Source organism: Myotis yumanensis, unplaced genomic scaffold (assembly GCF_028538775.1).
Source record: "Myotis yumanensis isolate MYYU_CA2020_CCGP unplaced genomic scaffold, mMyoYum1.0.hap1 SCAF_2, whole genome shotgun sequence".
In the NCBI taxonomy this organism is placed as follows: Eukaryota; Metazoa; Chordata; class Mammalia; order Chiroptera; family Vespertilionidae; genus Myotis; species Myotis yumanensis.
This window is the reverse complement of record NW_027223753.1, coordinates 40817750-40841635: the sequence shown is the minus strand read 5'-3', so window position 1 is coordinate 40841635 and position 23886 is coordinate 40817750. Positions and strand designations below refer to the sequence as shown.

Genomic DNA, 23886 nt, shown 5'->3' with positions numbered 1-23886 from the left:
GAAGATACATGTTAAAGAATTTAGAGTTAAAGAGTCATGATGTTGCCAACTTACGCTTAAATGGTTTAGGGAAAAAAAAGAAAAGTACACAAGGAAAGAGATAAGACAAGTGTGGCAAAATATTAAAAGTTGGTGAACCTAGGTAAAGAGTAGTATTTAGATGTTCATTGTGTTATAATTGCGATTTTTAAATAGGTTTAAATTTTGATTTAAATAAAAAGTGTTTTACTATTCCTAGTGGCTGATCCTATGCAGACCAAGTCTTGTGTATATAATGGATTCCCCAAAATTCACATTGTTACTGGCAATGTCGGCTCTTCGTTCTTGAGTTCGGCAAAGAAAGAATTCAGAATTGAGAACTCTAACACAAGAGGAAGTTTATTTAGCATACAAAGTGACAGTACACTTGAAAAGAAGAATTGAGTGGGCTGCTCAGAGCCCTGCCTTGGCCTTTTAGAAAGAAAGTCACAGAAGCAGAAGAAGTGAGCCAGCTTGGCTGTGTGGACCTGGGAAACAAGTAACAGAGGCAAAGGAAGGGCCCTTGGAAACAGGTTCAGGGATTAATTTAACCCTGGAGGAACTGCTGCTGTCCACTGCTTCCCTAGTAGCAAGTCTCATGGGGACCCTTAGAGCTTAGGAGAAAGAAAGAAAAAGAAGACATGGGCATGTTCTAGAGAGAGAGTGTGCACACTGGGTCCTTTGCCTGAAGGGTTTTTATCTGTTCGCTAAAGGCAGGAATTTTAGGGGAAGTTTCAGAGGAGGATTTCAATAGAATATTTATCAATTTCAAAAGTGTGTCCTTTAATATGCTGATGCATCAAAATGAATTGCCCTGGCTGGTGTTGCTCAGTTGGTTGAGCACCATCCTGTGCACCAAAAGATCACTGGTTCAAATTCCTGGTCAGGGCACATGCCCAGGTTGCAGGTTTGGTCCCTGGTGAGGATGGGTACTGGAGGTAGCCAATTGGTGTTTCTCTGTTACATTGGTCTCTCTCTCTCTCTCTCTCTCTCTCTCTCTCTCTCTCTCCTTCTCCCTTTCTCTAAGACCAATAAAAACATATTTTTAAAAAAATGAGTGTATAGGGTCAGGGTCATGGGCTCTATAGATTGGTTGGCACTAGGGTAGGGGCTCATTGGTCCTTGCGTCTAGTCCTGATGCCAGCCATGGTGTCACTTTATCTGGTTTTGCTGCTATTCTGGGCCTGGAGCTGAAACACCACTGAGGTCTAGATGTTATCTCTAGTTTGACCAAAACTCTGTCTCACAGTGGTCAACAGACCTGAGGCTTTGTCCCCAAGATAATTTAATGCTAATCAGAACCTCATTGTTCTGAAGACTAATGTTTAAGGGAGTGGCTGTGCAAGGGAGAAGGAGGCAGGTGAGTCAGGGTGCTTGCTGGATGAGGCCAGTTGGAATCAGCTCTCGTTCTCAGTTTCCCTATTCCACTTGCCAAGTAACTTTCCTAGCTTCGTACTATCCTGCCACAACAGCATTTGGGATTCTATTTAGTCTGGCTGCTGGTTCATCAGCCTGTACCCCAGGAAATGGGGTTGGTCCTGAGCAAAAGCAACAGGGGGAGCTGGGGTTTGGTGGCCTCAGGGTTAGCCTCTGTCTGATTTATACTCACATCATTTGCCTTCTCTTTGGAGTGTCTGAACAACAAGCCATGAACACAGCGCCTGACAGACTGGAAGCACTGATGACAAAAGTCTGCTTTCCTTTTTGGTAAAACTTTGAGACCTAAAGCTGCCCAGATCTCTTTCCTGCTGCCTAGAGAAGGTTTGGGAAAGAGGAACAGATCACCAGGCTGGGTGGGGTTCTGAGGTTTTAGTTGCAGGGATGAGAGTGTTAGAATGGGGAAGGGAGATAAAGATGAGATGAAATTATAATTGTGAGAGTTGGGGAAGAGTAGATTTCAAAAACATTTTTAGTCACAGATGGTTGAAGAGAAATACAGAGAACAGGCCCCAGCACCTCATCTTCCTAGCTGATTGCAGGGAGGGGGAACTCGCTAATGAACACATTGACTTCCCAGCTTCTCGGAACAATAGCAAATGCTTTTTGCAGTTATCAGTTGGGATCCACAGCAGGTGTGGTGGATGGAAGGTGCTGGTGATTCTAAGTTTATCTTTAGGATTTAGGTGAATAGAGAGAAAATTTAAAGAGCAAGGAGGAAGGTCACATAATTGTAGCAAGAGAGCCAGACTGGGCGGTCTCAACTGGACTAATTCTCAACCTTGCTACTAGGCCACTTACCCTCTTTAATTTCTAGTTTTTTTCATTGTTAAAAATTAGAATAGTAGTTTCCCTTTCTATAGATCATGTGAGAACTAAACAAAATAGTTAATACATATAAAAAGTACTTTATCTTATTGTCAGTCATTTATGCAGGAACTATTTATTAAGCACCTACTGTGTACCAGGGCTATGCTAGGCTCCAGGGGTATAACAGAGAAGTGGAAAGTATAGTCCCTGCCCCTATAGAGCTGGTCACCTATCAAGGAGGAGGCGGGGGTAGACCAAGTGATTACAGATGCACTGGATATACCAGCTGTGAGTGGGAAGTCAGAAAGACCTTCTGAAGAAAGGAATAGCATTAAGGAGACCCATCATAAACAGCAATAGTCCTTCTCATCCCCTAGGAGCAGGGTCAGAGACTTAAACACTGACCCTGGTTGACCAGATGGATAAAGGTCTGAAACCTGGTGAAGGAAGCGTAGGTTTTCACTGAGGAGAGGCAAGCCAAGGTATCCTAGGAGTTACCTCTGCAGTCTTGTTAAAGTTGCCCAGCCTTGTCTGCTGTGCAGACTCCCTGGGACCTGGCTGATGTCCTGGGCATTCCTCACTCTTGGAGGCACCTTGATAACAAAGCTCGAGCTTTCCTTAAATGATTAGGTGAGTCCTATCCTGGCTCCAAATAAAGATGCAGCAGGGAGCCCAGGTCTTTTCCAGGGGCACCTAACATCCCACAGTGCACTGCTGAAGTGCCACTTCCCCATGGGAGACTGCCTCCATCCCACCAGTGCCTGCCATTTCCCCTGACAACTCTGCCTTGATATGGATGAATAAAACCATTATAGAAATGTTATTTAAGTTAACACAAAATAGCTCCACCCTTATTTCCAGTTCCTTACCCCAAAAGGGCATGGGATAGGTAGGGAAAGATTTGAGTGTGTTTTCTGAGTTAGTATATACACACAAAAATGTACATACCCGCCTGGTGGCACTTGTGATATTTATACCCAATCCTAGCTCAGTACTACCTTTTATAAACTCACCCTTGAACAAAAGGACTTTTGGGAGCTGGCAGGGTACTCTAAGATGGAAAGCATATGTTGAGATGAGAGGTTTGCATTCCATTCCACTGGGAATGTGTTTCCTGAGCAGCCCCTGAGAGAAACTCATTCTTGGCCACGGAGTGTCCAGAGGTAAATACACTAGTTGAGGCAGGGAGCAGGATCATGAAATAAAGGCTGTGCATTGTGCAAGAGTTAAAGTAAAGGTCAAATGAAGGTATCATGGGGGTTCTGAAGACTCAATTTTGCCTGTCATTCACTCCTCAGGTGGCCTGTGCAGATCAGCACATCATCGTCATTTTATGGTTTCCGGTTCCCCCCTCAAGTGGAGGTGGTCTGTGTATGTGAGTTGTTTGGGGTCGGGGAGTCCAGCCCAGTGACACCTAAGACACCTTCAGTTGCTCTGCTCTTTGCTCTGTTACACCTTCATCTGCCCTAATTATTTACCAGTAACACGGGCATAAACACAGCTTGTGTTCTTTGGAGAAGTATTTGCTGACTATGACAGTGAGAGGATTTTCTAAGGACTTCCACATCTGACAAGGAAGTCAGATCAGACACTTTTCATTTTGCCTGCAGGATCCAGAAGCAATTCCCATCCCTGTTGGTTTAGAACACGTAAACTTCACACGTAGATGAAATGAGAAAATAGATTCTATTTCATGAGGAAATTTTTTTTTTTATCCTGCACTCTCTATTGGAGACTTTATAAAAGAAAGAAAGGAATAAAATCCCCACATTTGCAAGAAATTGCTGGTGTCCTTGAACATCTTCCCCACACGCAGGGTAATCTGGTATTTTAAAAAATTGAATTTTCTACATCTGAAAGAACCCACTTATTGATTATATGGATGAATAAAACCATTATGCAAATGTTATTTAAGTTAAAACAAAAAAGCTCCACCTTTATTTCCAGTACCTTACCTCCAAGGGCATGGAATAAGTGGGGAACGATTTGAGTGTGTTTTCTGAGTTAGTATATACACAAAAGATGTAGACACATGCCAGGAATATCAAAGGTCAGCTGGTTATATGTTCTAAGCACCTTATGTGTATGAACTCATTTAATCCCACAACAGTCTTATAAGTGAGGTGGCTATGAGCATTCTTTTATCACAGATGTGGAAACAGAGAGGCCAGAAAGTCCCTGGAATCATAATGTGGAGAAGTAGTGGTGTGGGGATTTGAACCCAACACAGAGCTTAAAGGCCTACAGACTTAACCACTTTATGTGCTGCTTGACACTGTTTTTCTTTTTTATTAAGTCTCCTTGGTCCAAAGTCTCCCATATTTGATACAAAATTTTCATCAAAAAGTTGACTATAATACACATGGGACCTTACTGTTATTTCTTAAAACTTCATGTGAATCTATAATTGTCTTAATAAAAAAATTCTTTTAAGAAAAGTTGATTAGTGTATAACCAGTTTTTAATGTATGAGTGAATTAAAAATTAAGGTATAAAATGACTGATTTTTCAAGCTATTATCACTTTGTAAATGTTATATATAGAATGTTTTTATTTATTTCAGAGAGATGTAGGGAGAGGAAGAGAGAGAGATAGAAACATTGACGGGCTGCCATCTGCATGAGTCCTACTGGGGATTGATCCTGCAACCTGGGCATGTGCACCTCCTGGTGCATGGGGCAAGCCTCAACCAACTGAGCCACACAGGATGGGGAAACTTTTTTTTAATGGAATTATTCCAGCAGTTGGTTGTGGTAGGCATGAAAACGAGATGGGTTAAAGTCCTAGTCACATTCTGTCTTGGGGAAAAAGCCCCTTAACTTTTCTGAGCCTCAGTTTCCTAAATATGTAAAAGGTGATAGTGTTGCCTACGCCACAGCATTGTTAGGAAAAGGCAGGTTTGAAGTCAAGTTAGTGTGAGTCCTAAATTGCTTGCTCTTCCCCGCTAAGATACCCTGAGGGGAGACAATAGGTGCCACCTACAGGGAAGGGAGCCTAGGGGGCTTGTCTGCAGTCCCCTGCCTGTTACCCCTTCAGCCCTTTCTGCAAGTGGCCTGGGAATCCATGTTCTTCTGAAGGACCAGTTCTCAGATGGTCATGTCAACTCCACTGGGATTGAAGCCCATGCTCTTCCCAGTTCAACTTGCTTCTCTTCCCCTTCCCAAATCACCTGGATTTGGAGTCCAAAGATCTTCTTTTAATACCTGCTTTTGCTGTGTAGCTTCTGGTAAGCCACCTCCCTAGCTGGGTCTTGGGAGTCCCATCCACAACAGGGTGCTTCTCATCTACAAGCTTCCCAAGCCCCCCTCCTCTGATGGGCCTCCATGGCATACATGGAACAAGAAAGGGCTCCTCCACCCGTCTGTGTCATCCCAAAGCTGCATTCTCTCGCACTTCTCTATCCCCTTTAAAGATATGGGCCCAGGGGAGGGGAGTGGCACAGTTATGAGGCTGTAATGTCTGTGGAAGGGGCCTAGCTGGGCAGCCCAACCCTACTTGGTGTGAGGCTTCCATCATGGAGGCATGAGGCAGGCTCTCGCTATGGAAACCAAGATGCTATAATTGGAGGGACTCAGCGCTGCTAAACTGAACATTTTGTGAAATCAATTGAGAGAAAAATCAATATGGGATTTTTTTCCCCCCACCACGAAAAGACAAGATTTCCACACAATTAAGAATTGGGCTGCGGTTTCCACACTCTGCCTGTCATGTTCTCATGTTTCTGTGCTACTACTGTTCATCAGAAATAATTAAACATTTTCCCATGGGCAACAATTACTTGCTTAAAATATTATGAGTAAGGAGAATACATTTATAATTACCTAACCTTTCTGAAGGTGAAAATATATATTATCCTTTGATAGAACAGGAGAAGGAGTCCCGGATATGCCTGCGCACTGTGCTGTATCTCTCCTGATTACACTAATTGCCGTAAGGAACGGAACAATACGTTTTTTACACACTCAAACCTTCTCTTTCATTTTATGTCACTTTTAGGCATCAAATGATGGTTCCTCTTTCTTGTTGTTTTTGTAAGTCATTAAATAGCCAGCCTGTAGCTATTAGGATTGCCAGACAGCATCTCAGAATTGCCCAGCGCTAGGAATAATGAGAGGGGCGAGCCTCTCTTCTCTTTGGAGTTGGTTACATTGTTAGCCACATGCAGACGAACCAGGAGCCCAGTGTTTCATGCTTCTGCTAGTTTCCTGATTTTGCCTTAAACACACACACACACACACACACACACACACACACAGTGAAAAAACAAAACAATAATCACAATAGTTAACAATTATTGAGTGGTTGCATACTGTTAGGCACTTCTAAATATGTTATGCATGCTACCTCATTTAATATTCAACAATTCCACGAGGCAGGTTACTATGAACACTCCCATCTTACAAATGAGAGAGCTGAGACCCGGAGATGTTAAGTAACTTACCCAGGATTGCATAGCGAATACGTGGTGAAGCTGGGGGTTGATTCAAAGTCTGCCCCTTTAACTGCTATGCTGTCTCTCAGATTTCTCTATCAAGTCATGTTGGTCCAAGAGTTTCTGTTAACTGACACAGAATTTATTTCCTATATTTATCAAAAAGCTTACTGTAATTGTGTTTTTATGATAAAGTCCCTTTTTTCTAACTTGTTTGGCCTTGATGCTAGTTTTTAAGTCTACAAGCATGTAATAATAGTAATGGTAATAGTAATAGTAATTAATAGTAATAGTAATCGTGATTGTAATCATAATAGTAATCGTAATAGTAGCAGTATTAATAGTAGTAGTAGCAGTCACCACTCACTGAGTACATACCCTGGGCTGAGCATTAACCTAGGATCACTCTGTGCACCACACACATGATAATGATGCTGGGTAGACTCTATCATACTTGGTTTATACATGGAAAAACAGGCCCAGAAGCATTAGTGACATGGCCAAAGTCACATGGCCTGTAAACTGTAAAGCAGGGACTTCAGAGATATGCCCATCTCAGGCAGCCAGCTTTATCCCATCAGTTGTGTGCCAGGCACTGTCCTTGGCTCTGGTAATATATGGTAAATTAGACCTCATCCTTGCTGCCAGCCAGGAGCTCGGTTGGCTCATACATACACCAGGCTTTGGGGTCAGTAGTTGATGTAGCTGCATGCCTTCTTTCCTCCAAAATGTTCTCTCCCTTATTTTAGGAAAACTGAGTCTTGGTAAGAATACAAGGTCCTGCATTGGGCAGTGTTTGGGAAACCAACCAGGGAGAAACCACTGAAAGGGGTTATGAAGAGAGCAGCTTGTTTCACTTAGTCACAAGTTTGAAGCCTGAGTCACACACCACTCCTCTGGCTTCCTCATTTCTCATGTTTAGTCTGCCATCCTGAGTCATCCTCAAGTTCACTTCCTCCTCTCTACCTTCACTGCCTCCCAGTCTCATCTTTTCTTTCAGAGGAGTTCTAAGATCCTCCTCCACTCTCTCTCCTTGGGGCTCTAGCCCACACACAGCCAACGTGATGAGATTTCTCAAATAAAATCCGACCCTAGCCCCGGCCTTGCTGCGGCAAACCTGGATGCGTGAGGCTCAGCCCTTTTCCGGTGGCCTTGCTGGCCCACACCTCCTATCCTCTCCCACCACTTCCTGCCTCAGAATCCGCAGCCCCACAATGCATATCTACAATGCCTTGGCCTGTGTGTTAGCTCTTCCGATTTATGCAGCTCAGGAACACTATTATACACCAGCGTTTCTCAATCTTTAAAGTTTGCTCAAAAGAATTACCGGGGATCTTGTTAAAATGCAGGTTCTGATGCAGTAGGTCTGGGGTAGGGCGTGATATTCTGCACTGCTAACAAGCCCCCAAATGACTCTGACAAGGCTTCTGCAGGGACCACACTTTGAATAGCAAGATCTGCTTTCAACTATGGTGGAAACCTCCCCTGAATAACCTCCCCTCACCTTCTTCCCTCGCCTCCCCACCCTAATAAATTAGGTAGAGCTGATAGCCTTTGCTTGCAATCAGACGATAATAGTAGCAATTGATACTTACTGAGTGCTCACCTTGAACCACGCATTGTTCAGAGTGCTTTACATTGATTAACTCGTTTAATCAGCACAACAACCCTACAAAGTAGTGTTATCTCTTTTATTCTGTAGATGGGAAAATGAAGCACAAAGAGGTTAAATACCTCACCCAGGGTCACACAGCTGGGAAAGAGTGGAGGTTGGCTTTCACTCCAGCCCTTGGTCTTCTGGAGTCCATGCTCTTTTCACCTTGACTCTATGCTACTCTCAGCGATGCCCAACTGACAGTCCTGCCTGCACTGTCTCAGCTCTTTTGCTCTCCAACTCCAATGCACAACCAATATTACATGTTGTTTACTTGCTTTTCCCTCCCCATTAGATGGTAAATTCCTTAACACTGGGGCCCTTTCTGGTGTAATTCTGAATCCTAGGCACCCTGGCAATTCCTGGCATATAGTAGGTGTTAATTACATGCTTCCAAACTACTGCACTGCATAAGCATTCATAGAACTTACCAACTTTCCCATCCCTCTCTGACAGAGATTACTTTATGGCAGTGGTATCACCCTCTCAAAGGCTGGGGGAGGGAGTGTGTGTCCATGGTTGCTGTCCAGCTTTCCTCCCCCGCCCCCGACCCCCCATCAGGCCAGCTCTGTCTCCCATGGCAAGATCCTCAGTGCGGCACCACCCACTACTTTTATTACCACTTATCCTCTTCTCCCCATCAGGAGATCCACCCCATTCTTCCTGCTTTCTCTCTTTTTTTTGGGGGGGGTCTTCTTTTCCAGTTGTTGCTCCCACACTTTTCAGCCTTCTTATGAAATGAAAGACTACCCGATTTTTGATACCATCAACCAATCAGATCATTTCTTTACTCCAGTGATCCCCCCCGCCCCAGGCTACACATTGCAATAGCCTGGAGAGCCTGTAAAAACTTTACAGTGTACAGTCTCCACCCCCAGAGGCTGTGACTCACTCGGTCTGGTGGAGCCCAAATTTCAGCAGCTTGTGATGTTCCCCTGGTGGAACATGCAGTTTGAGAATCACCACTTCATTACAGGGCAGAGCACCTCGTGTACTCATGATAGCTGTGCAACCTGCTCACAGGCCTGTCCATGCTCCCCTGCCTAACCGTCCTGAGCTGCTTCACAAGCCTGTGATGGCAGAAGGCTGGTCACTTGATGGCCACCAAGACTTTGATGTCGTCAAGTTTATTGAGATAGTCCCTGGCTTGTTACACTGTTGTCTTGTTCATAAGAATTATGTTTCAGCTCTCCCGACATCTAATTTCGCAAATCAGTGTCAGGTATAGGAAAGACCCTGTCACTTGAGAGCAGTACACCCAGTAATTTTAAAGGTCAAAGACCCACATGGAAATTAGCTTTCTGCTATTGAAACACATTGAGTTAAACACACAACAGAAAATGTGACTTTATGGCACGCTGGCTATTTATGTATGTATAAATTAGCCCATTAGATCTACTGAGAACCAATATCCTAGCACTACTCACTTATTATCATGGTAGTATGGCAGGATAAAAGCCGAAAGGTGTTCTCTTTTAAAGACATTGTCGTAGTAGCTCTCATTTATGACGTGTCTACTTGATGACAGGCACATTAGTTAGTTCACCTCAAATCCTCACAACAACCTTGCAAGAAGGGAACAGTTACTAGGATTCCATGCCAGAATGTCTGACTCAAACACTCCCAACTCTATGCCGCATACTCCTTATCATCAGTGACAGCAATGTCCAGGGGGCATGCTCCATGTGACTGGACACCCGGGAGCAGGGCCGCCCTCCCCACCCTGAGTTAGATGAATCGCACTGATTATTATTTTCTTTTCAGAGTGTTGCTGACTTAATAAGTGAAATATGATGGCTCATGTTAATTCTTTCAGATGTCGGTTCTGATTAATTTCTTTATTTTTGAACGATCTGACTCAAGTGCATTATATTGGGAGTAATTAAAACACAAAGATGGGGTTTGTTTGTTTCTTTGAACTATTAAGTGTGTGTGGGGGAGAGAATCATAAGCTTGTGAGCACTGATTTTAGTGTTTATCTACCTATCAGTTATCAAGGTAGAGAAATACAAATTCCCAGTCACCCACATCAAAAAATTACAAAGCATGTTTTGTTTCTTTTTTTCCAGTTGATCAAAATTATGTCTCCTAACTGTTTTGTGTCTGGAACTAAAGCTGAGCTCACTTAGCAAAATGTCTGTTTAGATAAATCGGGAACAAAAAGACCAAAACTAATGACTTCCACAGAGGAAGGTGCCCTGGGAAATATAATATAGACTAGCGGAATCCGGGGCCTGTTTGCTATGATTCTGTGTACTCGTCTGATGGGGAGCATGAATAGTTTTCTTTACACAAAGGGACTCAGGGAACGGTGAATCAGGGAATAATTGACTTGTCTTGGTATGTTTGTGAATGTGCATTTTTATCTGATGGCAAATATGCTGTTGGCCTTTGAGTCAGTCACCCACCATAAAATTTCCTCCGCCTCACATGCACCAAGATAGTGTGCCCATCCCCTCCCCCCAAGAAAACATTTCAAATTAGCATTAATCAGCCAATGTCCTATTTGGGGGCCCGGCAGTGAAAGCCACCTACTGCAGCTGAATGCCATTCAGCGGGCAAGAAGTGATTTGCAATATAATTTAAATGAAGAGTTGGCTTCCTTTCCCATTTAGAACACACCAGTATGGAAACCTGATTGTCAGACACTCTGGTGATGTGCATCAACTTGGCTATTCACTCAGAAAATGAAGTTTCCGGAGACACCGCACATTTAATTTATTTCCCTTTTCCCTATGAAGTTAACTTTGGCTTGTTAAATACAATGACTATCCAAACCACAGAAAAACCAACACCATTAATTTTAATGCTCATAGCATAATGGAAGGAGATTATATTTGTTTGTGAGTTTTTCCCCCTTTTAGTAGAATGTTTACTTGCCCCTCTCCTTAGGAGTTAATTATTATTTTCCTTCCACACGCTCTGCTTCTATCTGAGCAGTCTGTGTGCTTGTTAGTGTCTTCAGTTGATGAACCGCTGGTAATTCTATCCTTCTGCAATGTCGATCACTAAAACATCAATAGCTTGGCAGCGTGGCCTGTGTATGTGTGGCTGATAGCAATGCCATAGGTCCCTGACAGGACCCTCTCCTCTATTTTTATAAAACGTTTAGTTTTAGTAGAGTTTCTTTTCTAATCTTTGGGATTCTGACTGACTTTTCGGTGAATTATATAGTAGTGAGCTAAGAATTGGTGCTTTTTCCTATCTAATCATTTGAGTATTTATTAATTAACTAGAGGCTCGGTGCATGAAATTTGTGCATTTGGGGGGTTCTCTCAGCCCGGCCTGCACCCTCTCGCAGTTTGGGAGCCCTCAGAGGATGTCTGATTGACAGTGTAGGTCTGCTCCCCGCAGTAGGACATCCTTAGCACTGCTGTGGAGGCCAGGGCTTCTGGCTGAGCAGCACTCCCCTTGTGAGAGTACACTGAGCACTAGGGGGCAGCTCCTGCATTGAGCGTCTCCCTGCTGGTGGTCACTGGGCATTGTAGTGACAGGTTGTTCCATTGTTTGGTCAATTTGCATATTAGCCCTTTATTATATAGGATTTATTTTTAAAAGAATAGTTTATTGATTTTTAGAGAGGAAGGGAGAGGGAGAGAGCAACATCAATGTGAGAACAAAGCATCGATTTGCTGTCTCCTGCAAGCCCCTTACTGGGGATGGAGCCCACAACCCGGGCACGTGCCCTTACAGGAATTGAACTGGCAACCTCCTGGTGCATGGGATGAAGCCCAACCAACTTAGCCACACAGGACAGGGGTGGGTATTTATTTTAAAACATCTATTTATTCACTTAACAGGCACATAATGAGCATCCAGCTTCTGGTAGCTAGCAGTGTGCTAAAGTATTAGGGATTAAACATAAACAAGACATCGTCCATCCTCAGGGAGCTCATAATTCTGAGCAGGAATTATAACACGGAATTGCAGCACAGTGAGGTAAATGGTACAAGAGAATTGGGCATAAAGTAATAGAGGAGGCGAAAGAAGGAGCACTCCCTAGCAAGGGGGCAGAAGATGCTAGAGGTAGATCCCGGAGACCTAGACCTTATGTTCTTCGAGTTGGCAGTGAAGTGATGGGTGAAGGTGGGAAAAAGTGGCACAGGCAGAGAGAATAGGGATGCAAAGTTATAAAGCAAGCATTTTGTCAGAAACCTATATAGCTATTTAAATAATAACATAAGCTGACATTTAAATGCTCTCCATTTGCCACACCTTGTTTCAAATTCTTGTATCTACAAACTCAGTTAAACCTTATAATGGCTATTCAAAGTAGGTATTATTAGCATCCCCTTCTCCAAATTAAAACTGATGCCTGGAGATGTTCGGTAACTTGCCGAATATCACACAGCAGTAGGACCAAGACTGGAACCCAGGTTCTTTGGCTTCTAAACATACATCTTTAAATATTTTGCACAGATTCTCTTTGCCCTTTTGAGCCTTCAGTCCAGCTGTGCAGAAAAGACATACAAATATGACCGACATTCATGACTATGTCTAAGTGGGGATAATAACAATGCCTATCACAAGTGGAGAGGATTAACTGAAGTAGAAATATATAAACTGTTATGAAAAGTGCCTGGTATACACTAAAGCCCTTGTTAAATACTTGTATTATGATTATTAATATCTTAAAAGTAGTAGAGTCCAATGGTACTTAGGAATTCAAACCACTTAGGAGTAGGTTTGCAAAGGGCATTGGTGAATACACACTTTTTGTAGTTGGTGGCATCTGATGCAGACCTAGCTGGCTTAATAGTGGAATTCTTTTTTATTTTCTTTTTTAAATTGATTTGAGAGAGAGAGAGAGAGAGAGAGAGAGAGAGAGATGAGAGAGAGAGAAACATCGATGTGAGAGAGAAACATTGATTAGTTGTCTCTCACATGTGCCCTAAGGCGGGATTAAACTCACCACCTTTTGGTGTACAGAATGGTGCTCCAACCAACTGAGCCACACACACCAGTGCAATGGTAGAATTCTTACAGATAGGACTTGGGAGGGACTATTTCAGCATGGACTACAAAATTCCATCATGTTTAAGAAAAGGAAATACACTAAGTTGATGAAAGCAGAAGGTCTGTAAAGAGAAGCAGGGAGGAATAAGGTCAAATAGTAGGTAGAAATTGTTTGCAACTAATGATATTTATTACATAGTTGTCATAAAAATCTTTCTGGGGTTATAGGCTCATTTATTTTTTCATTTGAAAAAGAGCAAGTTTCAGGAAAGGTACATAACTTACTTAAGGTCATCCAGCTAAAGAGTGGTAGAACTTGGATTTGAACCCCGTGTATGGTACTTAATGTGCCACATTCACTTGACTGCAGCACACACTCAGTTTCAAAGCTTTAACCACTCTAATTCATCATGAATGGGTATAGAATGATTTTCACAGTGAAAGAGATAAGAAAAAATAAGAAAAATGTGTCAACATGTTCTTAGAGTGCTCCTTATCAATCACTATAGCCCAACATTTCCCCAGTTAATAGCCTGTGTTTACTTCCATTAAGTGGAAAGAGCTGGTCTCTCTGATTTCCTGCATACACGCCCCACCTCAACTCTCCTATTTGTGTACCTGTTGTAACACATACCATAGATGACATACCACCTTCTAGAAAAAGAGCTATCGGTTAAGAGTTTGGGCTACAAAAAACTGCTCAGTGCCAGTGTTGGAATTCCAGCTCTGTCTTTCATAGCTTTGGCCATGAACAAGATTCTTAAGTTCTCTGTTGCTATTTCCTTATCTGTTTAATGATGATAATAATAGTCCCTACATCAGTGAGTTGCTGCTAGGAATAAATGAATTAACATATAGAGAGACTAAAAACTGTACCTAAACTGCTGTGATCATTCATTAAATATTAGCACTATGATTGCCGTTTGTATGCCTTATATCTCATGTCTCTTTAAATAAAGAACTGTGATTGGCTCTGTTGGTGAGGGCATGGTAAAGTTATCCTTTCATATATTGCTGTAGATAGTATAAAATTGTACAACCTTTATAAATGGTAATTTGACAGTATCTATCAAAATTTAAAAGATGTTTCTTTTACCCAATAATTCTCCTTCTAGGTATTTATCCTACAGATAGATTCACTCAAAAGAAAAATGTATAATTTGTACCTGTTGAATTTTAGACTATGTATGTATAACCCAGTCCAAATTCTTAAACTGAAAATTGACGAATATTTTATGTTTAGTTTGTACCCTTCACATTGTCTAGCACAAGGCTAGGTACAGAGGCACACATTCCCTTTTGTTTAGCTTGGCATGATTCCTATGATCTCTGTGCCCCAGGCCCACCTCATGCATCACATATGCCTCAGAATGATGCTCCATTGTGACAACTGTGTACTTCATCCTCCTTTCTCCTTCAGTGGCTTGCTTTTGAAACTGACATATACTTCTTTCAATACAGCTATGTCCTTGGCTTCTCTCAATGACGATTCCTGACTCGTGGCCCTGGCAATCTTGGGAAAACATCAGCCACTTTCTTCAGTCCAGACCTCAGGACCCGCCTTTCCCCAGCATCACCCCCACCCAGCCTGGACACATTGACCAAACCGTTTTCTAGGACACACGTGAGTAAAATGCTTGGTTCTTTTACGCAAATAATTCAAATCATCCCCATCTCCCCGCTCTGCACCCTCAACTTTTGAGCATGATTTTGTATCTCTCGAAAGCTGCTCCAATTCTCTTACTTTCTGGAACTAACTGCCTGTCCTATAGTAGTCCAGTCTCTCAGGTTCATTCTTTGTTTAATCACTGACTTATCCAAGGAGGTGGTGGCCAGTGGAATGTGAGAACTGAAAGGCACAAGCCTTTGTTCTCCTGTGTTTGCAGTCAGGGTTACTTGTCTCTGACTTAAATTGGAGACTAAATGGATTAGAATAAAACCAATTTAAGGGGGGAAAATGTTCACAGACACAGAAATGGAGATTCCTGCTATCTTGGCTGCCTAAGATCGGCAGGCCTCACCAAGGAATTTAAAGAGTAATGTTTCTTATCATAAGTGACAGAAATATGCTGCTTTCTGCATCAGTAGATATGAAGATTAAAGGGTCTGACCGTATTAAACAATTTTGCACAGCACCAGGCACTCTGGGCTCTGCTCTCTGCCTTATTACCCTTCATCCCGTGGCTATTTCAGGCCCAATTTAAGAATACAATGCAGTCTGGCTTGGCAAATTGACATTCTTTAATTTAAAGTGTCTTGTGGGAGAATTAAGAAATTATGGAACAATTATTCGCCCTCAGTTGAAAGCTGGGTGGCATCCTGCGATCCTTGTACATCAGCCATTTGAACTGATTAAGTCACATAATTGAATTACTTCTTTGCCGCTCTAATAATCGTGTGGCAAATATATCGGTGTTTTGTGTTGGGAAATGCTTCCATATAAATGAAGTAGGAGTTGGCGTTGGCGATTGACCTGAACGTCAGAGAAAAACACCACAGCGGAGTGGGCAGACACTTCAAGGTTTTGTGGGGGAGGCTGCTTAGCAGAGCAAGTGTTTTATTTGTAGTTTACATGGAAATTCACAGCTCAAGACTGTACATGTGATATGAGGAGACATGCTTCCTTCCCTCGGCTGCCTTCCCAGCATCCTTCAGTGTGCAGCTCAAGTGTTTGCCACTCATTCTCAAAGATTTTTTGTTGACATTCCCCATAAACAAAAATGGTGGGCTTGGGGTACCTCCCTTTGTCCTGCGTGGTTTCCCATATGCACATCCATCCTAGCGCCTCCCACATGACGACAAGTCTCCTTTCCCAGTGCACTGTGGCTGAGCTGGGGACCATGTCCACATCACCCAGGATGGTCAATAACTGTTTGTCAAATGAGGATTTACTTGGAAATCTCAATAGTTTTGTTTCTAAGCTCAGTTTTCATGTGTGGAGTGGGAATCAGAAGGAGGCAGAATCTCTTAGTAATTTCTAAAGCTTCATTCTTAAGTAGGGGTTTTTCCCCATGTATCCTTAGATCATTTTGTCAAGGATTCATTAAACACTGACTCTGTTTAACAAATGTTTGCTAGGCACCTGTTCTGTACAAAAGCTAGGGTAGGTGCTGAGGGGCAAGAAATAAAATAAAATAAAATAGCCAAAATGTATTTCCTGTTTCTTACAGGAACTGAAACTCCAGTTGGGGATTGGAGAGGTCCCCACGGGAAATAGCCCTGGTGACTGAGAGAGCAGGCAGTGGGCTGGAGAATAGTCCTGGATGATGAGAAGGGGCGATGGTACCTTGCATTGTATTCCTCTCTGGATTTGTACTGCCCTGGGTCTGCCCTGCCAGCGCCCCCTCCCACATCATCCATTTGGGAACCCAGCAGAGAAGAAAACTCTTAGACTAATGTGGTCAGGCTGGATGGGGGCCTTTCATTTGAAAATCCTCCAGAGGAGAGAGATTTTACAGCGCTGTTCTCCCCCTCTCCGCCCCACCCCAGCTCCCAACTCTCCACGTACCGTGAAGCCTTCTGAGTCTTCGAATTCTTTGTCTATTCTGTGTGGCATGAGGATCTCTCTCTCTCTCGTTTGAAAGCTCTTTACCTTTTCTTTCCCTTTGTCAGAGAGCACTCCTGGAGCTTTAAAACCCAGCCGCAGCTATCTTCCTGAGTGTCTGTGTGGAAAGGATTAATCAAGTCTGTCAAACATTGAGCTGGGAAACCTTTAATATTTCTAAAAGGTTTAAAGCTGGCATATTTATCACATGCATCATTGTGAATACTCTATTTTTTTAATAAGAAAAATAAATGCTCACTGTAAAATATTGTGGTGATGAGCACCGTGGGTGAAAGGCTTGTGCAGGGGTCCCATTGTGATACTGGAAGAGAGATTCTGGCAAAATCTTTCTCTCACATCACTCCCCTAGGAGTCACCCATCATCTATCACACTCCTATTTATTTGCATGAATGTTTCATATTGTGGAATTCTACATTCTTGGTGCTGAAAGGAATGTAGGAGAAAGAGACTCATTTTTGTCGTGTGCCTTCTATGCATTGTGTCTGCGAGCTTTAAGTGGGTTGTCGCATCCTCATTTCCACAACAGTTCCTCATAGTAGGCCCGAGCACCGCTGATTTATTGACAAGGAAACGAAGAGTCAAAAAGTGAAGCGATTTTCTCAAGATCACATAAATATTCATTTGCAAATCCAGGGCTTGACTGTAAGCCTGTCTGATTCTTTCACTCAGTTTATGTGGCAAGGGCCTAGCTAATGCTTAACAAGTGGTTGGTACCCAGGAAAGGGTGGCCAAAGCTGTCACCACTATTAGCGTGAAGCTGTCTGGGGATTCTTAATAAAGGTCTTTTTTCAGGCAGGGAGGCTGTGGCGATGTTTGGGCAAGATCCTCAGAAGCTGAGCTGTGTGTACGGAGATGTGTAACCCAGCAGTGGTGATGGTATTCCCTGAATAGGGAGAGGCTCAGGCTTTTTACAAATGAATATGGCTAATACAAACACGGAATGCCATCATTTATAAAGTGCTTTCACAGGCACGGCCTAGCTTAAATTATTCTGTGGGCTTGTGAAGGAATGTCAGCACTACTACTATTTTACAGATGGGGAAACTGAGGCCCAGAGACATGACAGGTAAGTCCTCCCCAGATCATTCAGCCAAAAGCCACCGATTGGATGCTCAGACTCTTCTTCTGGTGTCAAAGCCACCATCTTTCCACTAGGCTATGATATTTTAAAATTACTCCCAGGTACTCACAAAATAATGTTTTGAAGCATGAAAAGACCTTAAAGACCCATCAATCCTGTTTCCCAGATTTGACACCTGCAGCCCAGACCCTAGAATCAGCTTCACAGATGCTGTGCTACGTCCAGTAACAGCACAGAGGAAAGATAGATTCGCATGGATGGGGACAAGTGCTTGGCTGCTAGGGGCTCCAGATCACACTTAAAACCAGGGAAGGCTGTACAGAGGTGGTGACTCTTAGTGATGTCCTAGGGCAGTGATGGCGAACCTTCTGAGCTCGGCATGTCAGCATTTTGAAAAACCCTAACTTAACTCTGGTGCCGTGTCACATATAGACATTTTTTGATATTTGCAACCTTAGTAAAACAAAGACTTATATTTTTGATATTTATTTTATATATTTAAATGCCATTTAACAAAGAAAAATCAACCAAAAAAATGAGTTTGCATGTCACCTCTGACATGCGTGTCATAGGTTCGCCATCACTGTCCTAGAGGGAGGAGAAGGATTTTAACAGAGGGAGGAGATTCAACAAGTAATACTAAAATGGAAGAAAGGAATAATTGTGTAGCAAAATGACAACATGGTGGTCCCATGGGCGGGGGCCTTCAAGGAAGCTCCAGTTTGTTGTGCCAATATAATGAGTTGTGTAACTGCATTCCCAGTCAGCCACCACAGTGCTGCATGCGTGTGCTAGTAATTAACCCCCTGCCAGCCCGGCGGTGTCTTCTGCACGCCTCCACTTCTGCTCCAGCTTTGCCTCAGAGCAAGCCACCAAAAGAAAGGGCCTAAGGTGGGGAAGATGGGCAGTTTCAATCTCACCTTCTCTATGAGTGTACCTCTCTGTTTCCCAGATGCATTGGGAGAAAAAAAGATCAAAGACTTAGAAGGAGGAGGAGCTTTCTGCTCCGGGTTACTGTGAAGACAAGGAGACCAATTCTGGAACTCTTTAGGGTGGGCGAGATGTTTCCCCAGTTTGCATTTAGCAAACTGTAATTAGCGTCGGCAGGAGAAGAGAAACAACTGTGCTGGGGACACCTCTTTTCTCTGCACAGCAGCCTCTGTTCTGAAGGGCGGTCCCAGCATCAGGCTTTTCTTGTGGGGAACGTGTACAGAGACCATGGGTAGTTGAAACAGGCTTATTCAGGGGGTGAAGAATGTACATGTGGTAGGGGGCAGAGGCCAGGTGATGATCCATTTCAGATGGCAGAGTAAACCTTGCTTACTTGTCAGCCAGTTGGAATCACAAGGCTCCTGTATGATTTCATTCATTCCACAAGCATACATGAGCCCACACCCAGGGGAGCCCTACTATCTGCTGGATACTAGGTTAGATGCCAGGGGCTCTGTGAGAAGCCACATGGGCCAAAGGCAGAGTCATGGCTGACACACAAAGAACCAGCTGAGCCTTTTTGATTTGGGGATCATTGAGTAAACCAGACACTCCCTATGTTAGTTAGGATAAGCAATAGTAGTTGCCTTATTCAACAGCCTCTCCCAACTTAATATTTAACACAATAAAAGTGCATTGTTGTTCTTCATGCAATCATTCAGGGACTCAGGTTTTTTTCTATCTTATGTATGTCACCATCATTTTTAATATGTGGCTTCTGAGGTCTCTAAAGGGGAGAAAAAGGAAGATTTTTAGGGGCCTTTTTGGAAGCTGTCTACATTTCTTCCACTCATATTCTGTTGGCCGAAATTCAGTCACAAGCCCCAACTTAATTGTAAGCGCTCTGGGAAATAGAGCTTAACCATGTGTCCAGCCTAGATAAAGTCAGTTGCTGTTCAAACAAATGCAAGATGATCTAGATTGCCCTTCATGACCACTTTGAGGGGACCTTCCAGGAAAAATGATTTTCCAGTGTAGAATTGAGCACTGCTGCTGAGAATTTAACTCAGATAAATTATCTGGAAGAGCCTGAAATGACTTCACAACTTTTGATTTCAGAACTCCTTTTTCAGTATTCCATCCTAAAAACAGAAATGACAAAGACTTGTGAACAAACATGTTTATTTCCACATTACTTACAGTTTGGAAAAAGGCAAACAACCTAAATTTTACAACAATGAGGAAGATGTTTTTCTGAAGTTTTTCACATTCAAATAATGTAGTCATTAAAATAAAATGTTTATAGAGAATTTTCAATGTTTTTAATGGCATAGACACATGAAGGCAGACTTCAGAACTTTATGCACAACACAGTTCCAATTTTGTTGCAAACATGTGTAGGAATGTAGACACAGACATCTAAAAATAGTTGAAGACAATGCACCAAGATATTAGGGATAAGGACTTTCATTTCCCTCTTTATATTTTTCTTTTAAATCTGATATTATGATGTGTATGCACAGCTTTTGTAAATATGCAAATAAATTAATTAAAATATTTTTAAAAATGTGAAGTAGAAAGGATAGATTTGTATTAGGATTGACTCAGTGGGAGGTGCATGATCCCAAGTATCTCAGGAGGGAACAGCCAGAGAGGGTGTGTAAGCCATGTTCTGAAGTGTGTCAAGTCCAGAGGGGAATAGCGGGCTGGAGACCAGAGGATATCATGAAGGTCAGGATTTATGCAAATAATTTTCTCAACAAGACTAGATAGCACAAATCTCAACTTTAACTGGTTTTCAAAATGGGAAAGCTGAATGGATTTAAAAATTCAAGATCACGGCAATGGGCTCAAGCTCTGGCTCCACTAGCTGTGTGGATTTGGGCATGCGTCCTATCCACTATGAACCTCATTATAAAAATGGAAATAATACTACGTTCCTATGGTATTGCTGTGACATTACATGTGCTCATATTTTCAAATATTTGGTGCGCACACACAGTAAGGAGGCCCCAAGGGTCAAAATATGAGGGACTTTAATAGTTGGGTCTGTGAATATACTTTCTATGAATCACTAGAAACAAGGTAAGGATGGAATTGTGGTGTCTGTGACTGACAGTGTCAAATGACACCTTTGATTAGCTGTGATTCTTCTAGCATCTAAGGAAACAGGAGAGACAGAATCCAGCCTGGTTCACAGGTAACACTGTGGAAGCTAAAGCCTGACACCTCCCACCAAGCTCAAAGGGGTGCACTTAGAGATAAAGCTTTCCTCATTGCAAATATTCATAATCCTCTTCAGCCTTCATTCTCCACCTTCATCCCTACCTTCCACCACCAAACCATCATCGGGACCACCTGGAGCTTTAACCTGGAGGGCCCTCACCTGAAATTTGGGGATGTTTATCCTGGGGAGTTTCCTCCATTTTTCCTTTGTATGTTAGGCTCAGCATCCAAGTAATCAAGGCCCACTCCCTGTCCAGCCTACACACTGACTGGGAGAAAAGTGAAGCCTCCTGAAGAAACTCTTTCTCCAAGACATATTCAAGGCAACGGCATTGGTTTTCACTAGCTGGTTCTGGGTAAGGAGGCACTCAGGCTGTGACACTGCACCTTTCTACAGAATTAACAGAGAGGAAAGTCAGCCCAGATGCTGTGACTTTATATCCTTCCTAGTCAGCTCAAGCTGCTGTACCAAAAATACCATGGGCAGGCAGCTTAAACAACAAGTCTTTATTTCTCAAAGATCTGGAGCCTGGGAATTCCAAACCAATGTGCTGGCACATCCAGTGTCTGATGAGGGTTCATTTCCTGGTTTGTGGGTAGTCATCTTCTTGTATCCTCATATGGCAGAGAGAGCAGAGAGGAAATCAGCTTTCTGCTCTCTTGTAAGGGCACTAACCCCATTCCTGGGGCCTCCACCCTCATGACCTAATTATCCCCCAAAGTCCCTGCCTCCTAAAACCATCACATTGGGGATTAGGATTTCAACATATGAATCTGGGGAGTGGGAGTCACAAACATGCATCCATATCAGTATCCTTGCTGCATAAGCAAGAGCTCTTGAACCATTTTCCCAATTCCACCAGAAGACAGTCTCAACAGATCATTGTGGCCATCACTTCAAGTAATGGACCCAGTTTTGTGCCAGATGTTGTGCCCAAGCATTTTCACACCCATTACATCTAACTCTTGCACATTGTTTCCTCCATCAAGAAGAGTTTTGTTTTTCTCATCTGCTGACTGCTTCCCTCCATCCCCACTTGATTTACCTGGCTGTTAAACTGAGCAAAGATGGGATGGAAGTTCCTGAGAAGTTGCTGTTGGATATTATTTTGGTTGTCTACACTCTTTCCCTGCACAGTTGAAGAGGACAGATTTGCTGATGATTCTGCAGTGTCCTTGAAATATAGCCTAAAGCTCTTCAGCTTAATTTAAATAGTGCCCAATGACTTCTGAGAGAAAGGAGCATGAAAGGAAATGGCTCTGTTTGCAGCTTAGAGACCCCCCCAAATTCTAGAATGGTCTCTGATTTATGCTGCCAAGAAGCCTGTTGCTGATTATGCTGGATGCCCCCTAAATTAATGAGGGTTGGACTTGGAGGTGACAACGATTGCTGAATCTCTGGAGCAGAAAATGCAACACTAATACATATATTTCAGAAATGTCCTTTTGTCTCCTTGTTTGAAGGAGAAAGTGCTGATGAGGATCAATTTCATATTGACTTTAAATTTTTCAGTTGACCCAGAGCTCTTTTTATTAAGTAATGTGCACAAAAACATTTCATCCCAGGTCAACTGGATAGCTTGGAGAATTTCCTTTAGAATATGGCAACCTGGATAGAACTAAAAATGCAATACTGTTATTTATTCTTTTATTCATTCTTTAATAAATATTTATTGAGCACCTGCTACGCACCCTAGAAACTATGCTGGACTATGAGAAAGACACAATCTGACCTCAAGGAATGTAACATCTAATGATCTCAACAGACACATCAATGAACAGTCCTGGCCTAGTGGGAAATGTTTTATTAGATGTAATTACAGGGTATGTGGAAACACTGAGGAAGGACTCACAGAAGGTATCCTGTGCACTTGTTGACTATTTAGCTCTTATTGAACGAAAATGAACAAATGAACGAACAAACGAATGAATGGATGAGTGAGACGGCTCTCAACCTAAGATTTGAAGGGAAGTAAAAATCGGCTAAACTGAAAAGGAGGCAGAAGGCTTCTCAGGCTGAGGAAAAAGCATGTGCAAAGACAGGAAGGTGTGCTGCTTTAAATATAGCATATTTTTCCTTTGCATGTTTGGCTCAGCAAACAGGAGAGACAGAATCCAGCCTGGTTGAAAGAAGGCAGACGGTGGCCTCTAGGTAGGCAAGAAACTGACATAGGAACCTTGAGTGTTAAGCCACCCCCGTGTACATAGACACATTGACAGAAGGCAGAATGGACCTCAAGGAACTTGCACCCTGTTAGCAGGCAGGCCTCAGTGTGCAGGGAACGACCGCCTGGATGCATTATGCTTGTTCTGTTGGAATGGCAATCACACATAAAGGAGGTAGTTGCACATGGGCTCACCTCCTTTGGATGCTTTCCTGAAGAGGCAGCCCAGGAGAACCAAAGTGCCCTCTATGGGACAGACCTGGATCCAATCCTGGTTCTGCCATCCTCCCCTGAGCAGGTCCTCCTGCGTGCTACACACCAGGCTGTATGTTCAGTTTTGTCAGAATGTGAGGCACCACCGTGTGAACTCCTCCTTTTTGTACTTCCTCCTGTGCTTTTCTCTGCTGGTCTTTTCTTTCCTGCATTCTTAGTTTCTGTCTTTCTGTTTGTTGGTGCTGTAGTTTTGTTTTGTTTTCATGTTGTTTGAATCCTCAAGCCAGTCTGGGGAACATCTGAGCCTGTCCCTCTGGGCCATGGTTTCTGGGCCTTGGCTCACAGGTTAGAAATCCTGCCATGCTCTGCTGAACTTGACTCAATGGCCCCAGTGGCCT

General features: G+C 42.9%; 1 protein-coding gene across 2 annotated transcripts in view; it reads left to right on the top strand.

Moving 5' to 3' along the window:
• The window catches only part of DAB1 (DAB adaptor protein 1), a 1070166-nt gene that overhangs the window by 284392 nt on the left and 761888 nt on the right, over positions 1-23886 (top strand). For both annotated transcript variants that reach the window (XM_070405218.1, XM_070405219.1), the window contains exon 2: positions 14769-14931. The gene's annotated coding sequence lies outside the window, so the exon portion shown is untranslated. The remainder of the gene's footprint in view (positions 1-14768; positions 14932-23886) is intronic.